Below are 16,560 nucleotides of genomic sequence, written 5' to 3'. Positions count from 1 at the left end.
GTTTGGAAAGGTTGTTTCAGTTCAAAAAATAAAAATAAAAATAGCTTAAGTGGACTGAGCACTAATTAAATTGCAGGCACTCTGCTAAGTACTTTATAAACATATTTAATCCTAAAACAGTTCTATATCCTTATGCCAATAACACAAACGAGGAAACAGGTTTAAAGATGTGAAGTAATTTTACCATAGCCCAGGGGTAGTAAGTAGCATTACCCTGCCCAGGTTATCTCAGTCTAAAACCCACACGTTTACTACAATATGCTAATGAAGTAATGCAACTTAAAAGGTCACGCATTCATTCACTGATTCAATACATTTATTAAACTATTCCTTCACAGGAAGCACCGTGAAGTGGGACTAGTAGAGATAAATAAAATATTCAGGGTCACTTCTTACAACCACAGGGCAGTATGGTATAGTGGTTAAGCTTGCCCAAGTTCAAATACTCACTCTACTGTCAACTAAGTCTGTGAGCTTGGCCTCAGTTTTCTCTTCTGTAAATGGTTATTATAATAGTACCTGCCTCTCTTAAACTTATTCTGAGATTTTGATAAGCTAATATTTGTAAAGCTTATATTATTACGAGGCATGTATGAGCTTGCATATGCATGTGTCAGTAAAGACTTCATGGAGGAGTTCTACCTCTTGAGAGAAGAGTTAGGTGCCTTTTAGACTTTTAGAGCCAGAAAGAAGAAATTGATCTTATATGGAATTAAATTTGCCTTTCACACACTCACTCTTCAGGACAGCAGATTTCAGAAACTGGTACCTAAAATCTCATAAAGAAATAGCTCTAGGTCCAGTGTTTGGGGGGACTGATCACATAAAACACCTACACAAGAACTGTAAAATTTCCAGCTGAATTCAATTGAGCAACTGCACTTACATATCCATCTATTACTTAGTGCATTTGGAAAAAATAATGATACCGTTTGAGAAAAAGAAAAGGAATCTGATTTTGCCTATTTAGCCTGCTTTTTTCTGTTGTTGTTCTGTTGGGCATTCTAATGGGAAAGAAAGGCCATGAATGACAGATCAATGAGACTGAATTGTCTTCTCATTTGTCCTTAGGAACCTACATGAGGTCAGCAGAGTTTACCTCTTCATCTTAGAAATGAATTCTTCCATTTTCCTTCACTCTCTGTTTGAGGTTCCAAATATGTCAAACCTGGTCATCATTCTACTTTAGTCCTTTCAGTGACTTCCTGCTGCATTTTGCATAAAATCCAAACTCCTTACCTTGGCTTGTAAGGCCAGTCTGATCTAGCCCCTGCTTATCTTAGAACCTTAGTTCCAGCCCTTCTCTCCCTCTTACCAGGCCCTGCCACCTCAACCATGAACAGATCAACCCTGGCTCCTTTTCAGGCTTTTTTGTCTTAGCTCAAACGTCACCTTCTCAGGGATGTCATCCCTGACTACCCTATTTAAAACTGCCTCTCCTCCACAGCCCTCCAACATCGTTGTTGTTGTCACTGTTTTAATCTCAGCCCCTTATTTCTTACCCTGAACTCACTTGTATGTCTTCTGTTTATTTGTTTGTTGTCCGTTCACATATATATATATATATATATATATATTTTTTTTTTTTTTTTGTATCTCTCCCAAACTATTCTTAGTAATGCTAACAGCAAGGAATTACCTTAACACCTCTGCCTCCCAAGGCAATTTTGGATAACTTCTAAATGTATGTATATACACACATACATATGCATACACATAAATTTATACTTCAATATTCTAAACATATGATCAATATTCTAAATATATATGCCCACATATATATGTATATGTGTATGTGTATAAGTGTGTATATATATATGTGTGTATATATATAACAAATTTTTTATTTCAGTATTATATATCTATATAATTCATTTCCTTATCTATTTCTTTCTACTCGTTGAGGATAAATAATACTAACATCTATACTTTTATTTATTCATCATTTACTCATGATGTTATTTGCATCATTTAGGCAGATACTATTTGCTAAGATACTATTTTAGGCACCCAGGATACAGCAGTGAGGAAAACAAGGGTCCCTGCCCTTGTGGATTTTACACTCTAGTGGGGCTAAACTAAACACTAAACAGTTGACAGGCTACACAAATTAATTAAATAGTATGTGGAAGCTGATAAGGTGACAACCGCTATGGACAAGAGAAAAAGCTGAGCAGGGTAAGTGAGGTCAGGAATGGCAGGAGTGGAGATGGGAATAGATATAGATACAGAGGTCTATCTAACCAGGAGATAGCTAGGGCAGGCTTATCACCATTTTACAGAAAAGGAAACTAAGTCTGGACAGGCTAAGCAAGCAGTATCTAGGGTTCAAACCCAACTCTGACTTCAAAGCCAGCCAACTTTTCACCACCCACTTTATCCATTCAACCCCCAAACCCTGCTACTGTCTCACACTGTAATTGGCAAACCGAAGTCTAATCTTCCAGGAAAGAGCTATTTAGTGTGTATTATCATTCTCAAGTGTCCATCATTTCTTTAAGTGGAAAAAAAAACCCTATATCTGTTTCAATGAGAGTCTAGCTTCTTCCATGGGCACTAAATTAGCTCAAAAGAAGAAAGCAGAAAATATGCGCTCATAATGCTACAGTCCAAATTAAAGCTAAATATTTTATCCCTTTACTTCTTTGTAGAAGATTATGGTAATTAACGGTGATAGAGAGCTTGTTTTATATTTAAAAAAAAAAAAACTCTCTTTTTATTTCCCAAACAAAAAATGTCACTGTGCCTAAACCAGGTGTCTGTTTACTCCTCCCACCCCCAAACCTGGATCCAGAGGGAGAAAACAGTTTGTAGGTTGTGGGAATGTAGCAGAATCACATCCTTAAGGACATAGAAAGTGTCTTTATGGATGCGACTCTTAACGCAGTGCTCACTTGTGATTCTCACTGAGGCCAAGGAGGCCGCCAGGTATCTGGATTTTATGATACTCCACATGCCTGACATGTGAATGCCTCTGTGGAACTAAGAGTATGGATCTACTCTTAGCTTTTCATGGTGTCTCCTAAGTCATCACCTTCCAGGCACAGATTCATAGAACAACGTGCCTCAGAGAGGACCTTGTCCAAATTCCTCACTCTGGAGGTTAGAAAAAGGACTCTTAGAGAAGGAAAAGCCACTAACCAGTACCAGGGCTGTTGCACTGAATGACTGAGGGGGAAAAAGCATAACCTTGGAGTTAGAAATCTAGGGTGCAAGTCCCAACTCCACTATTCGCTGGCTGTGTGGCCTTAGAAAATATTTAGCCTCTCAGACTCGGGATGTAAAATGGTGTTGAGAACAATTACTTTGATTACCTCAGATTACTGTAAGAAAAAAATACTTGTGTGCATGTGCGTATATAATAACAAGCATTTTGAGGGCTTAAAATTCTATAAAAAAACAAAAACTGTTCATTTGAATCTAGGTCTTCTACTTTCTAATCCCATATTGATTTGGGCATGCAATTGAATATCTCTGTAGTTGTTAATCATAACGAAGGTTAAAATCCCCATGTGCCAGGCTCTTAACAAATGTTTTGGCACCTGACTGACACCTACCAAAAGCTGGATGAAATGGGTTTTATTATCCCCTGTTTACAGGTGCTGAGAATAAAGTAGGGATAGACGAAATAACTTGTCTAAGGTCAAATCCAGGGAAGGTGGTCTGATGCTAAAGCCATGATGTTACACAACCACAATTTTAGGTCACCATAGCATCTAACCATACCTGGCGTAAGGAACTATGTTATCGATGAAAAGAACATTTTCAGAAATGACCAGTTCTCTTTTCTGTTGCCTTTAGCACTGATTGGGAAAAGAAGAAGCCAGTGTAATCATAAGGACTTATGTGTCAGACAGGAAGAAACTACAGGCATCTCCTACATATAAACTAGACATAAAAGGTCACCTGTCCTCATGTCCAATTATATCAAATAATAGCTGGACTGGTATGAATTCTTCACTGCTTTTAGAAAGTGAGATCGAAGCTCACAGCAGCTGCCCACTTCCCTGGAAACTTCCTACTTTCTTTCAGGTAATTTATTTAGGACACTTGACACTGGCCTTGCTGTCAGTATATGCAAGCATGAACTTCAGTGTCATCCTTCATTGTGTTTACTGCAAAATGTCCTGTATTATTGGGATAAAAATGTCTTTTTCCATGATTGAGCCAGTGATTGTTCAATCTTATTAGAGTCTGTGACTCCTTATCATTTGTCTGATTTTGTGACCACAAAATTTTAAAAAAATAAAATAGGGCTTCGCCAGTGGCGCAGTGGTTGAGAATCCGCCTGCCAATGCAGGGGACATGGGTTCGATCCCTGGTCCGGGAAGATCCCACATGCCGCGGAGCAACTAAGCTCGTGTGCCACAACTACTGAGCCTGTGCTCTAGAGCCCATGAGCCACAACTACTGAGCCCGTGTGCCGCAACTACTGAAGCCCACGCGCCTAGAGCCCGTGCTCCACAATGAGAGAAGCCACTGCAATGAGAAGCCTGCGCACTGCAACGAAGAGTAGCCCCCGCTCACCGCAACTAGAGAAAGCCTGCGTGCAGCAATGAAGACCCAACACAGCCAAAAATAAATTTAAAAAAGTAAAAAATAAAAAAAATAAAATAATAAAATAAAGTTACCTTATTAGTCTGTAGAGATGGCCTTTGAAATAATTAATGATATGATAAAGTATGAGAAAACTGGAAAGCCAATGCTGGGCGTACCTGACACAGCATGAATCCATCATCTATTTAACTCAACCTTTTGAGTACAGGGCACTGTGCTAGGCATGGGGCAGGATAAACCATGCCCTCAGCTGCTTGGGTGCTAATCAGGGACTTGGACAAGAATACAAAGGGACAAATTACTGGCCCACAGTTAAAAAAGAAATTTAAAAAAAATTTTTAAATTATAATAGAGAGAGAAAGAATAGGTTACAAGCATTTAAAGGGGTCTCCAAAACTGGGAAGAATCAAGAAGGGATTTGAGTAGTAGGTTTGGGAGGTGGTAGTAGTAGTAGGTGGTGTGAGGACACAGGGAGGGGACATCTATGGATCTAGTTATACGAGTCCTCAGGTCTTACGCTGTGGTGTCTAGTAAACATGGGATAGTAGACAGAAGAGCTTTGTGCTCAGGCACACACGTTCTAATTGTCACTAACTGGATAACTGTGGGCAATTCTCTAAGTCTCTCAGAGCCTCAGTTCTTTCCTCTGTAAAAGGTAGACAATAATATGGACCTGAGAGTTATTTTTATGCTTAAATGAAATGACAGAAGTACATGCACCAATGAATGCTGATTTCCCTTGCCCTCCTCTGTCTAACCAGAAAATAGATTTCTTGGCATAATACAATAGGGTATTTTCTCTTTATTCCCCTTTCAATCTTTAGCCTTGACTTTTACAAAGAGATGTGGCAATAGAATTTCAGAGTTGAAAGGAATCTTAAAAAAAAAAAAAAAACAATGTATTGTAGCAGAAGAGCCTTAGAGATCAACTAGACCAGCTCTCTCATACTTTAGGCCCAAAGGTAAAGCGACTTCCCAGGCACAGGCAAGATAATACCAGGATCAGAAAGACAGGATGGGGATGGGGCGGGTCATGGGTCCTAATTCAGGTCCTCAGTTCTAGTCCAGAGGTTGCACAATTTCAGGTCTTTCCTAGCTCTGAAATGAAATGCAGAGATGAGTCTCAGCATCAGTGCTTGCTTCGTGCTACACGATAAGGTCCTGCTATTTAACCTCTCTGAGCCTCAGTTGCCTCAAAAAATACACAGGATTACTGCAAGGACTGAATGAGATGATAGACGTAAAACACTCAGTACAAGCCATGATGGAGTTCACTAAAGGGCGGCTATTAAATTTTGATTTTCACAGCTGAACAGACTAATAAACTGCAAGAACTGATGGCAGAAGAAAGAATTCATATTCATTAAACGCCTCCTATGAAAAAGGCACTGAGAAAGAGACTCAAGCTTCTAGGTAGGCATCAGTGTTCCTGTTTCCCAGCTGAGGAGACCGAGGCACATCTCAACATAGTAACTTGCCTGAGGTACCCTCCAGACGCTAAGACTCCACACTGCCACAGCTGCTAGAGCTAGGCAGAACACGGTCAGGCTAGAAGGAGGTCTCCTAACAACCTCGTCAGTGTAAACCATGCGTTCTCACTTTCAAAAAGGAGAAGAAAAAAAAAAAAAAAAAGAGAGCAAATCAGTAGCTAACCTGATTTAATCCCCCAAAATATCAGATACCAAATGTTCTGTAACCTTCCTGTTCTTTGGGGTTTTTATGTCTCCCACAGAACAATTTCCAATATGAGCAAAGAGCACAGTAGGTGGCTCTCTTTAATATTTCACGGGCAAGACAATAGTGACTCAACAGATCCTACATCTGTGTCACCAGCAAAAGCCTGACAAAGTTGAGCAACAGATGAAACTGTGTGTGTATTGGAGATAACCTTTATTTTTTTCTTCTGCTTCTTCCTCTGATTTTCTCCAGCTACATTCTGCTTTTCTAACTGTGCCAGGTTAAGATGCCACTGACTGCTTACCTTTTGGCAAAATCAAACATATGCTTCCAAAGGCCAAACGCAAGGAGCACAGCGTTTCTCCCCAAACTGCCTTTACAAGTCTGTCTGCTTGCTGCAAAGCAAAGAAACCTAAAGGCCTGTGGGAAGTCTCAACAGATAAATGGCCCCATTGCCTGGGCCGGAAACAGATCTGTTCATTTTCCTACATAAGCCTGCAGCCGTCAGTTTCCACAGGGAGGATTAAAACTCCAGACCAATGATCAGCATCACCAGCCAGCAGTGGTCTTTCCTGCGAATGCCGCCTCTGTACACTGTTCACTGTATTCCATCCTTTCCGACTTCGGAATTGGCAAAAGAAAGAGAAAAATGGTATGGTCACTCATGGTATTTGTTCCTCCATCTTCTTAACAGCCTGCGTATTAGCACGAGGATGGCAGAAAGAGGAAACCACTCAGAACAGGAAGAAAAACATGACATAATTCTAAGCTTTATGTCTTCATAGTACCCTTACTCCTAGGAATTGAAGGTACATTACTTCAAACACATGTGAGTAGGCAGGCTGCCTTAGAGATCATCACCCTGAAACTTCCTCTCCTGAGAGCTGGCCCCACTAAACTCTACAGATCATAGTTCTCTTAGCAAGGAAATATCCTCTTTGGGACAAAAAGGATACCCTGAAATCACCAAACAAATAAGGTCAACCCAACAACGGAAGTAAATTGTTAAAGATCTCACTGGAGAGACGACAGGGTGTGATGGAAAAGCCCTTACCTAGAAGTCAAAAGCTGTGATCTGTATTCCCAAGGCTGAAACTTATGAACCATGTGACCCTTGGCAACCTCTCATTTCTCTGACTCTTATTCAATTTTCTTCTCAATAAACTGAGATCAACTAAGAAGAAATATCATTCAATGAGCACCTACTCACTACATGTACTTTACATTATTCTACTTAATTTAATCCTCACACACATCCTTGGGGTAAGCATTTTTTTTTTCACTTTAGAATTGGATAAAACAGAAACTCTAAATGGTGAAATAAATTGCTTAGTATTACCCAGCTACATAGGAATTAGAGCTGAAATCTGAATTTGACGATAAACCCAGCTTTTTTCATACTTTATCATATCATTATATTATCCTTCCACTATTAATATGTCTGCCATGTCCTTCTCTCAAGGCTATTGCAAGTAACAAAGAAGATAATATATATGGAATACACTGTGGAAATTTTAAAGTTTCATATTTATGTATTTGGTAACAAATAATCTCTATAAGGAGAAAGGGTATAACTGAGTATCCTTTCTTTAAAAAACCAGAACTAAAAGGAATTAGCTTTCAATCTCCCATCCCCTTGTTCTGACCTTATTTTGAACATTCTCCTTTTCCCTACAAGTCCCCAGTCTCTCAGGCACGCGTTCAGATGTATCCTGGCCAGCTCATCACAATGCACGCACACGGAACAGGCTGACGGAAGCAAGCGATCCCATCCTCTGCAAATGTCTGGTGCGGGAGCTACCTAAGAGGGTACCACCGAACTCTTTCCTTTCCTCAAGGTGTATCACACCCCTGCTCTGCATACATCAATAACACAGGCATATGTGATGGACTGTGGAGCAGGCAGCCAACTATAAATACTGGATGCTCAGTTCAGGGACTTACGGCATAGCCAGGAGATGATAGTAAAAAACGGTATGAAGTCAATCAGAATAAAAGCAATTGTTATGAGCCAGGTGGGGGGTATGTAAAGGACACTATTTCATTTTAAAATACCAATAACGCCAATAATAAAGGAAGCCTAGTGAGGGCACATGTGGATGTTTGTGTTTATATGAGGTAAGTTTGTGTCCAAAAGGGACTAAATTTAGCAGCATCACTGTTTAATCCAAAAGAAATACACGGGAATCTTGTTGTTTTCCTATATTAGCTGAGGAATATAAAGCTGCATGTCTGACCTGACACAGGGGGAATAAAAGGCTTAGAACAGTCTGTAACATAGACGAAACTTGCAACTTCTCCTCTTGTCTTTCTACCTCTCATCAAATTCAAGACCCTCTTTGCCAGTAAAGGATGCCTCAGATCAAAGTTTCACAGACCTGAGGCTTGGCCTAAAAACGAGCAGGGCATTGGCATCACTGGGAAACATTTTATACACCAAGTCAAGCATCTACGATCAAAGTCACATGTAGAGGGCATTCAGAAAACACTATAAAAGAGCTGTTCAAACTCCAAAGAAGAAAAAACCACAACATCTAGATTAAAAAAAAAAAGTCACTCTATCTGAAAATTCAGCTTCCTAAAAACCCACTGTCTCCAAGGTTACTATGCAGTAATATTTTTAATTGTTGCCATCAATGTCAAACTGAACAGGTGCCAAGCCAGGCACTGTACTAAGCATGTTATTTGAATTATTCCATTTTATCCTCCCAAGTGCCCTAAGGGCTCATTGTGACCGTGAAAATCTCCATTTTATGGCTGGAAAAAAAACAAAAAACAAAACAAAACTGAGTATCAGAAAGATTGGATAACTTGCCCAAGTTCACACGGCTAATAGGTGGCAGAGCTGGAGTGAAGGCCAGGTAAATCCTCCTCCTCAGCTGGTAGCTAACCTAGCGGCGTTTCACAATTTCACCACCAGCGGGTGGAGGCAAGACAGACTGGGAACGAACTGGCTCTTAAAGGAAACGAAAAAAAAAAAAAAAAAAAGAAAAAAGAAAAAAAGAAAGGAAACGGCAGAAGTTTGCTTTTGTGTTTGTGATTTTTCTCTTTAACTCAGCTTCCTTGTTCCCTCCCAGGACTTAGAAGTGAGAGGGGCTATGGCTCCGTGAGGTCAGCTATTCCTGCAAGAGAAGCATCCTATTTCCCACAGGACGACCGGCCCCGCTTCCCCTGGGGCTGGAGAGAACACTGTGCCAAACGAGGTGACGGGCGCCCGGACGCCCCTCACCTCTCCACGGACTCTACCAGGAGTCTGACGGACACCCTCGGCGGGGCATCTTTCTGAGAAAACAGGTCAGGGGAAGAGAAAGAGAGGCTGCAATCAGCCTTTACCCAGGCTGTCACAGGTCCAAGCTGGAGACGACGTGATACCCAGTGGCAACGCTGGGACACACTGCCCCCTTCTATCCTCACCGTTCACAGCAGCACTCCAGAGAAACCAAGGCCGGGGTGTACCGGGGTATATCCCTTAAAGAGCTGGTAGAGGGCTGCAGTGACGCGCAGCCCTCACACAACTGCGTTACTTAAATGCCTACAAAGCAAAGACGGGACTCTGGACAGTGGGTTCGAGTCCTGCCCACGGCACTAACTTAGCTGTGTGATCTATCCCAGCCGCTGCCTGGCTCTGTGCCTCAGTTTGCCCTTCTGTAAAATAGGGTTGAAGGAGACGATGTGTAAGAATCCTTCCACCTTGAGATTCTGTAGATCGGTGATCCCCCGAGCCCTCATCGCCGCGCGAGACTCACCTTTCTTGGGAGGCAGAGCGGGCGCAGCGAAGGCGGCGGGGATGGGTGCAGGATCGCCCAGCACCGCGTCTTTCGGTGCGCTTGGGCAAAGCAGAGTCGCGGGGACCCGGATCCGGCCAGTCTTCCCGCAACGAGCCTCTTACTTTCCGCCGCACTTTCTTTTTTCCCCCTTTGGGGCTCCTCCCCTGCTGCTGCGCGATTGGCCGGCGCTGCGCGGCTCCCGCTCCACCCGCCGCCTCGCCAGCCACCAGCGCTCAGGGTTTCCCAGAGCGGAGGCCGCGGGGCGGCACCGAGGGCGGCCCCGCCCGCGGCGAGGAGGAGCGGCCCCGGGCCCGCGGCCGGCGAGAGGCTGCGCTAGGCCTTTCGGCGCCCGGCCACCGCCTGTGCAGGCTGGAGAGCGCAGAAAGGGACAGCGTGGGTCCTGCAGCTTGGCACGATGCCAGGCGCTCTGGGGAGATGCGCCCCCGGCTATACACATAGACGCACACTTGCGCTCATTGCAAGATCCTGGTCTCACAGTCGAGATCGCCTTTTCTTTCCGGCTCTGTGTATTTAGCTCTCGTGCTGCGCCAAGGCCATAAATCAATTCAGGCCGCAGGATTTGAGCCCCCATCGTGTGCCAAGCCCAGAGCGCGACGGGAAGAAACAGACTCAATCTCGGTGGTCTGGCGCTCCGCTCCGCTACAAAAGTGACAGTCATGGGAACAAACTACTGCTCAGGACAGCAAAACGGAACCTGTATTTTCCACTGGTGTATACCCAATGTGCCTAGGAAGGTGCCTGGCACAAAGTAGGCACTCAGTACATGTGCACTGAATGAGTGAATGAATGAAATAATCATTATAGAAGCAAACAATCTCAAAAGAATTACTCCCTTTCATTCACTCCCGTTTCTCCAGATTTCTGAGAGAGCCCTCAGACACCCTCTCCCACTCTAGATGGTAGTCTATATAGTCATCCTGAGAAGCTTTACAATGACTGTCAACTCCTTTGCTCAAGAACTTTCTCTTGTTCTCTATCGCCAGTGCATCACGATTTCTTCCTGACTGGAAAGGCCCTTCATCACTTTTCCCCATTTCGGGGACTCCCTAATGAAAGCTATCTACCAAGTTGTCTTGTCTCTTCACACATGCTTTACTCTGCCACCTCCATGACTTTTCTTCTGCTCTTAGAGTTAACTGATTGAATCGTATTTATTTATTTATCCAAGAAATTGAGATCCAAAGAAAGCAATTAAAGAGAAGGGGAAAAAAGACAGGAAAGAAGAAAAGGTCCTCATGAACTAGTAGGTGGAACTAGGAGGTGCCAGTCTCTAGGTACCAGCTAAAGATGGACAACAGGGCAAAACTCACACACTGCCCCTGCCCTCAAAGGGTTTAACTCCCCAAGGGAAAATCACAGTATAATTGAAGCTGTAGCAATGTTCATGTTGTTTCATTTATTGATATCGCTTATGGAAATTAATCCTGAGAAATTATTTGTCTCTGGATATCTGACACACAATACATGCTCACATTGTTATTAAGCCAAAAAGGAAACAATATAAAATTTTAAAAGTTTATTGTATGAAGCAGAAGTAAAACTGCTCTTTGATGTATTATTCACCCAGTAAATATATTTCAGGGCATCCAATTTTTTTTCTTATATAATACACTCATTGAACACTTTTATAACATGTGCTTACAAAGTAGCAGGCACTTTGCATGTATCAGCTAATTCTCACAATAATTTATAAGGTACTATTATTATCTCCAATTTATAGATTAGGTATAGAGAAGTTGTATCTTGTCCAAGGCCACAAGCTTACAAGAAGAGAATGCAAAATGAGAACTGAGGCAGTCTCCTTGCTCTTAACTACCCCACTAGACAGTCTCATGTGCTTTCTAGAAGTCCTTACCCTGTGCCAGGCACACGTTGGTGATTCAGAATTGAACAGGATATAGTCTTTCACTTTGAGGAGCTACTCATAGTTTAATGAGGATGACGTCATATAGACAAGTCATCACAGTATTAAATATTGTAATTTTAAGACAACATAAGTGACTGGGAATGAAAATGTTAGATAACCAATGCTGTATATTCACACAATAAAGTATTTGCTGTCATAATTAACAGATTATGAAACTGTGTCTACAAAGGAAAAGGCTTACAATATAGTTAGTCAGGTTGTATAAAAGGTATGAAAACATGGACAGTAATTGAAAGAAATGTGGAAAATGTTAATGTGTCAGAATTATGGGAGTATTTTTCTTTTTTAAATTTGTTTAACGGCAAAATTTTATTGTAACAATTAAAAAATGTTTGAAAACTCACATACTAGGCATTCAATGAACAATTGTGGCCTAAGTGAATGAATGAATGAGGCTGCAAACTCATTGGTGTCAGTGCCTAGCAGTGTTGGGTGCGTAAGAAATGCTCAGAAAAATATTTTGAAATTGACTGAATATTTGGGAAAGCATCATTACTCTCTTCTTCCCTCTGTTACTAACCTCTACTTCTTTTTTCAGGTTATCTTTAATCATTTTGTGGTAGTTGTAAGGGGGCCTCAGAATTTTGCTTTTCCCTTGAACCCAGTCCAGTCAGACTTTTGTCCCTAATACTCCATAGTTAAGATATCTAATGACTTTCACTTTGCCAAATTCAGTGGTCAATTTGTGGTCTTCATCTTACTTGACCTTTTTAGCAGCATCAGACACAGTTGTTCAGTTTCTCCTTCAAACTCCTTTTATTTGACTCCTTGTTTTCCATCAATTTCTTCTGCTGCTCCTTTCCAGACTCTTTCATTGGATCCGTTACCTCTTGGTGACTTCTGAGAGTTAGAATGTCCCAGAGCTCAATCCTTGGTGTACTTAGTCCCTCCCTAGGGGACCTCATCTCAAACATCTATGTGATAAAAACTTGCAAACTTAAATCTACAGTAGGGACCACCACTATTGCCTCCTTACTATCTCTTGTTAGATGTTTCATACACATTTCAAATTTCACTTGTTCAAAACAAACTTTATGTTTACATAAAGCACCCCAACCTCCCAGTTGCTTTTCCTTTAAGACTGGCTTCTCCTCCCTTAGAATGCTTGTCTTCACAATGATGCTCCTCCAGCACCTCCAAGGGACCGGATCTAGATGAGTGACAGGGTGAGGGACAAAGACATGTTTTCCAAACGACAGCCTGAGTCTTCTTGGCCTATGGCCCAAAGCTCCTGGAGACTGTTAGAAAAGACCTAATTTTCTCTCCTTACTTTTCTCCTTCCAAACAGAAGCTTTGAAGCAAAGGTCAGGATTTTAATAAAGTCTTGGAGGATGGTTATTATGCAGTGTTGACACTTCACTACAGCAGGAGATTTGAAGACAAGAACTTCGCACGTAAACAGGAGAAACTTATCTTTATGGTTCTAACTTAGCCTTGTAAGTAGTTAACAACACATTTACCAGCTTCCAGCCTCCAAAAATCTAATCAAAATGGAAGGCATAGTCTTCACATAGATACCATAACCTGTATTACCCCATAAGCCAAACCCCTGCAATATTCTTTTGGGCAGACTCAATCTAAATTGGTCACCAACTGGTGAATAACAACCAGTCCATTTCAGTTAAAATCATGCTAATATTTGCTTTTTCTTACAGCGATATAAGAGGGCTGCGCCATTCAGCCCTATTTTTTTTTTTTTTTTTTTTTTTTCTGTGCAGCAATAGGAAGCTTGAATGATCCCCTAACAGGCAGGCACTTGTTATATTACTCAGCTCCAGAGAGGGATTTTCAACTAGTCATCTGAGATTCAGAGACTGTGTATAGGATTCTCTCTGTGCCACCAGCATTGGGGAATTTGTTTTATCTTTTTTTCATTCGTTTATTCAAACATGTGTTGAATATTTGCTCTACATGAGCACTGTGAGCAATGCTGAAATAGGGTCGACGTGGGTCTTTCATAATAGAAAAAGACACAATGTCTACATAGATTATACAAAACAAGGTTGAAATAATATCTCCCCTCCAATGAACAACTATTATGTGGCATGTCTTTTGAACATGCATTATTTCTAAACTTTACAATAGCCTTCAGAAATAGACAGAGTTTTCCCTTCTTTTACTTGTGAGATAATAGAGTGAGAGAAGCTTACTTACCTAAGAACACACAGCTAGTTAAGGTTGAACCCGATAGCAAACCCCAGGTTTAACAAATTCTCAAGGTCGCATTTTCCCATACTACCCTGAGGTCCCCCAGAAAGTTCAAATAAAGTACTCTTGGAGTGTTGAGGAACGAAAATTTCTTCTGTTTGGAGGGGATCAAGGAAAAAAGCAGAGAGGGTGTCATAGCAGGAACTGGAAGGAGAGGTGAAATTAAGATGTATGGTGACAAAGGAGGAAGCAGTAAGACACTACAGGACAAAGGAAAAGCATTCATTCATCCATCCAACTATTGCTTGACGTATAAATAAAATAACTTCAACGTGACATGCTAAGTGCTTTTGGAAACAGAGTGCAGTCCTCCATGTGAACCCAGAGGAAGGTGTTTGCACGTGGCCCCCAGAGGTGGGAAAGGGGAAGAGTCAGACTCCCCTGACTCTAGCTAGGAAACAAGCAGGAGGTAATGGGAAAGAAAAAGTGGAAAAAATGTCCTTTAATTGGATATTGGAATAAAAATGGGGAAAATATTATCGAAATTCCTCATTACAGAGCAAGAACTGTGACTTATTGGCTTTTATATCACAGAATGGTGCTTGACATAAAAAGTGAACAAATGAGTCAGTTACTGACATCTGTTGAGGGCCAGGTGCTCTCTAAGCCTGGTGCTTCTTACAAATATTATATTATCATCACAGCATCTCCATGAGGTAGGTATTTATTTTTTAAATTTTATTTTATTTATTTACTTTTTATACAGCAGGTTCTTATTAGTTATCTATTTTATACATATTAGTGTATACATGTCAATCCCAGTCTCCCAATTCATTCCACCCACTTTCCCGCCATGGTGTCCATGTGTTTGTTCTCCACATCTGTGTCTCTATTTCTGCCTTGCAAACCAGTTCACCTGTACCATTTTTCTAGATTCCACATATATGTGTTAATATACGATATTTGTTTTTCTCTTTCTGAATTACTTCACTCTGTATGACAGTCTCTAGGTCCATCCACGTCCCTACAAATCACCCAGTTTCGTTCATTTTATGGCTGAGTAATATTCCATTTTATATATGTACCACATCTTCTTTATCCATTCGTCTGCCGATGGGCATTTAGATTGCTTCCATGACCTGGCTATTGTAAATAGTGCTGCAATGAACATTGAGGTGCATGTGTCTTTTTGAATTATGGTTTTCTTAGGGTATATGCCCAGTAGTGAGATTGCTGAGTCATATGGTAATTCTATTTTTAGTTTTTTAAGGAACCTCCATACTGTTCTCCATAGTGGCTGTATCAATTTACATTCCCACCAACAGTGCAAGAGGGTTCCCTTTTCTCCACACCCTCTCCAGCATTTGTTGTTTGTAGATTTTCTGATGATGCCCATTCTAACCAGTGTGAGATGCCTCATTGTAGTTTTGATTTGCATGTCTCTAATAATTAGCAATGTTGAGCAGCTTTTCATGTGCCTCTTGGCCATCTGTATGTCTTCTTTGGAGAAATGTCTATTTAAGTCTGCCCATTTTTTGATTGGGTTGTTCATTTTTTTTAATATTGAGCTGCATGGGCTGTTTATATATTTTGGAAATTAATCTTTTTTCTGTTGATTCATTTGCAAATATTTTCTCCCATTCTGAAGGTTGACTTTTCATCTTGTTTATAGTTTCCTTTGCTGGGCAAAAGCTTTGAAGTTTCATTAGGTCCCATTTGTTTATTTTTGTTTTTTATTTCCATTACTCTAGGAGGTGGGTCAAAAAAGATCTTGCTGTGATTTATGTCAAAGAGTGTTCTTCCTATGTTTTCCTCTAAGAGTTTTATAGTGTCTGGTCTTATATTTAGACCATTTTGGTCCATTACATCTAGACCATTTTGAACTTACTTTTGTGTATGGTGTTATGGAGTGTTCTAATGTCATTACTTTATATGTAGCTGTCTAGTTTTCCCAGCACCACTTATTGAAGAGACTGTCTTTTCTCCATTGTATATCCTTTTTTCTCTTTCTAGTGTTAGAAAAAGCTTTTGACAAAATTCAACACCCATTTATGATAAAAACTCTCCAGAAAGTTGCCATAGAGGGAACCTACCTCAACATAATAAAGGCCATATATGACAAACCCACAGCAAACATCATTCTCAATGGTGAAAAACTGAAAGCATTTCCTCTAAGATCAGGAACAAGACAAGGATGTACACTCTCACCACTATTATTCAACATAGTTTTGGAAGTCCTAGCCACGGCAATCAGAGAAGAAAAAGAAATAAAAGGAATACAAATTGGAAAAGAAGAGGTAAAACTGCCCACAAGGACTCAGAGGCGAAAAATATACAAAACAATTTTCACTGCAAAGTAAAGGAGCTGTTACAGTGGAGGATTACTGGACTGAATGTCAATATTATGACATAGTATGAGTGTGTTTCATGTTTGGTAATTGCAATCATTGTTGCTTTTGTTGT

At 40.9% G+C, this 16,560-nt stretch overlaps 1 protein-coding gene across 3 annotated transcripts in view; it reads right to left on the bottom strand.

The window, feature by feature from the left end:
• The window catches only part of IL1RAP (interleukin 1 receptor accessory protein), a 123,768-nt gene extending 113,594 nt beyond the window's left edge, over positions 1-10,174 (bottom strand). The window contains exon 1 of one of the 3 annotated variants that reach the window (XM_007195207.2): positions 9,981-10,174. The gene's annotated coding sequence lies outside the window, so the exon portion shown is untranslated. The remainder of the gene's footprint in view (positions 1-9,980) is intronic. The other 2 variants (XM_007195209.2, XM_007195208.2) reach the window with 2 other exon arrangements.
• Between the last annotated feature and the right edge of the window lie 6,386 nt (positions 10,175-16,560).

The sequence above is a fragment of the Balaenoptera acutorostrata genome, chromosome 4, assembly GCF_949987535.1.
Source record: "Balaenoptera acutorostrata chromosome 4, mBalAcu1.1, whole genome shotgun sequence".
NCBI classification, from domain to species: Eukaryota; Metazoa; Chordata; class Mammalia; order Artiodactyla; family Balaenopteridae; genus Balaenoptera; species Balaenoptera acutorostrata.
Note: the sequence above shows the minus strand (reverse complement) of the source record. Positions and strands in the feature narration are given on the sequence as shown.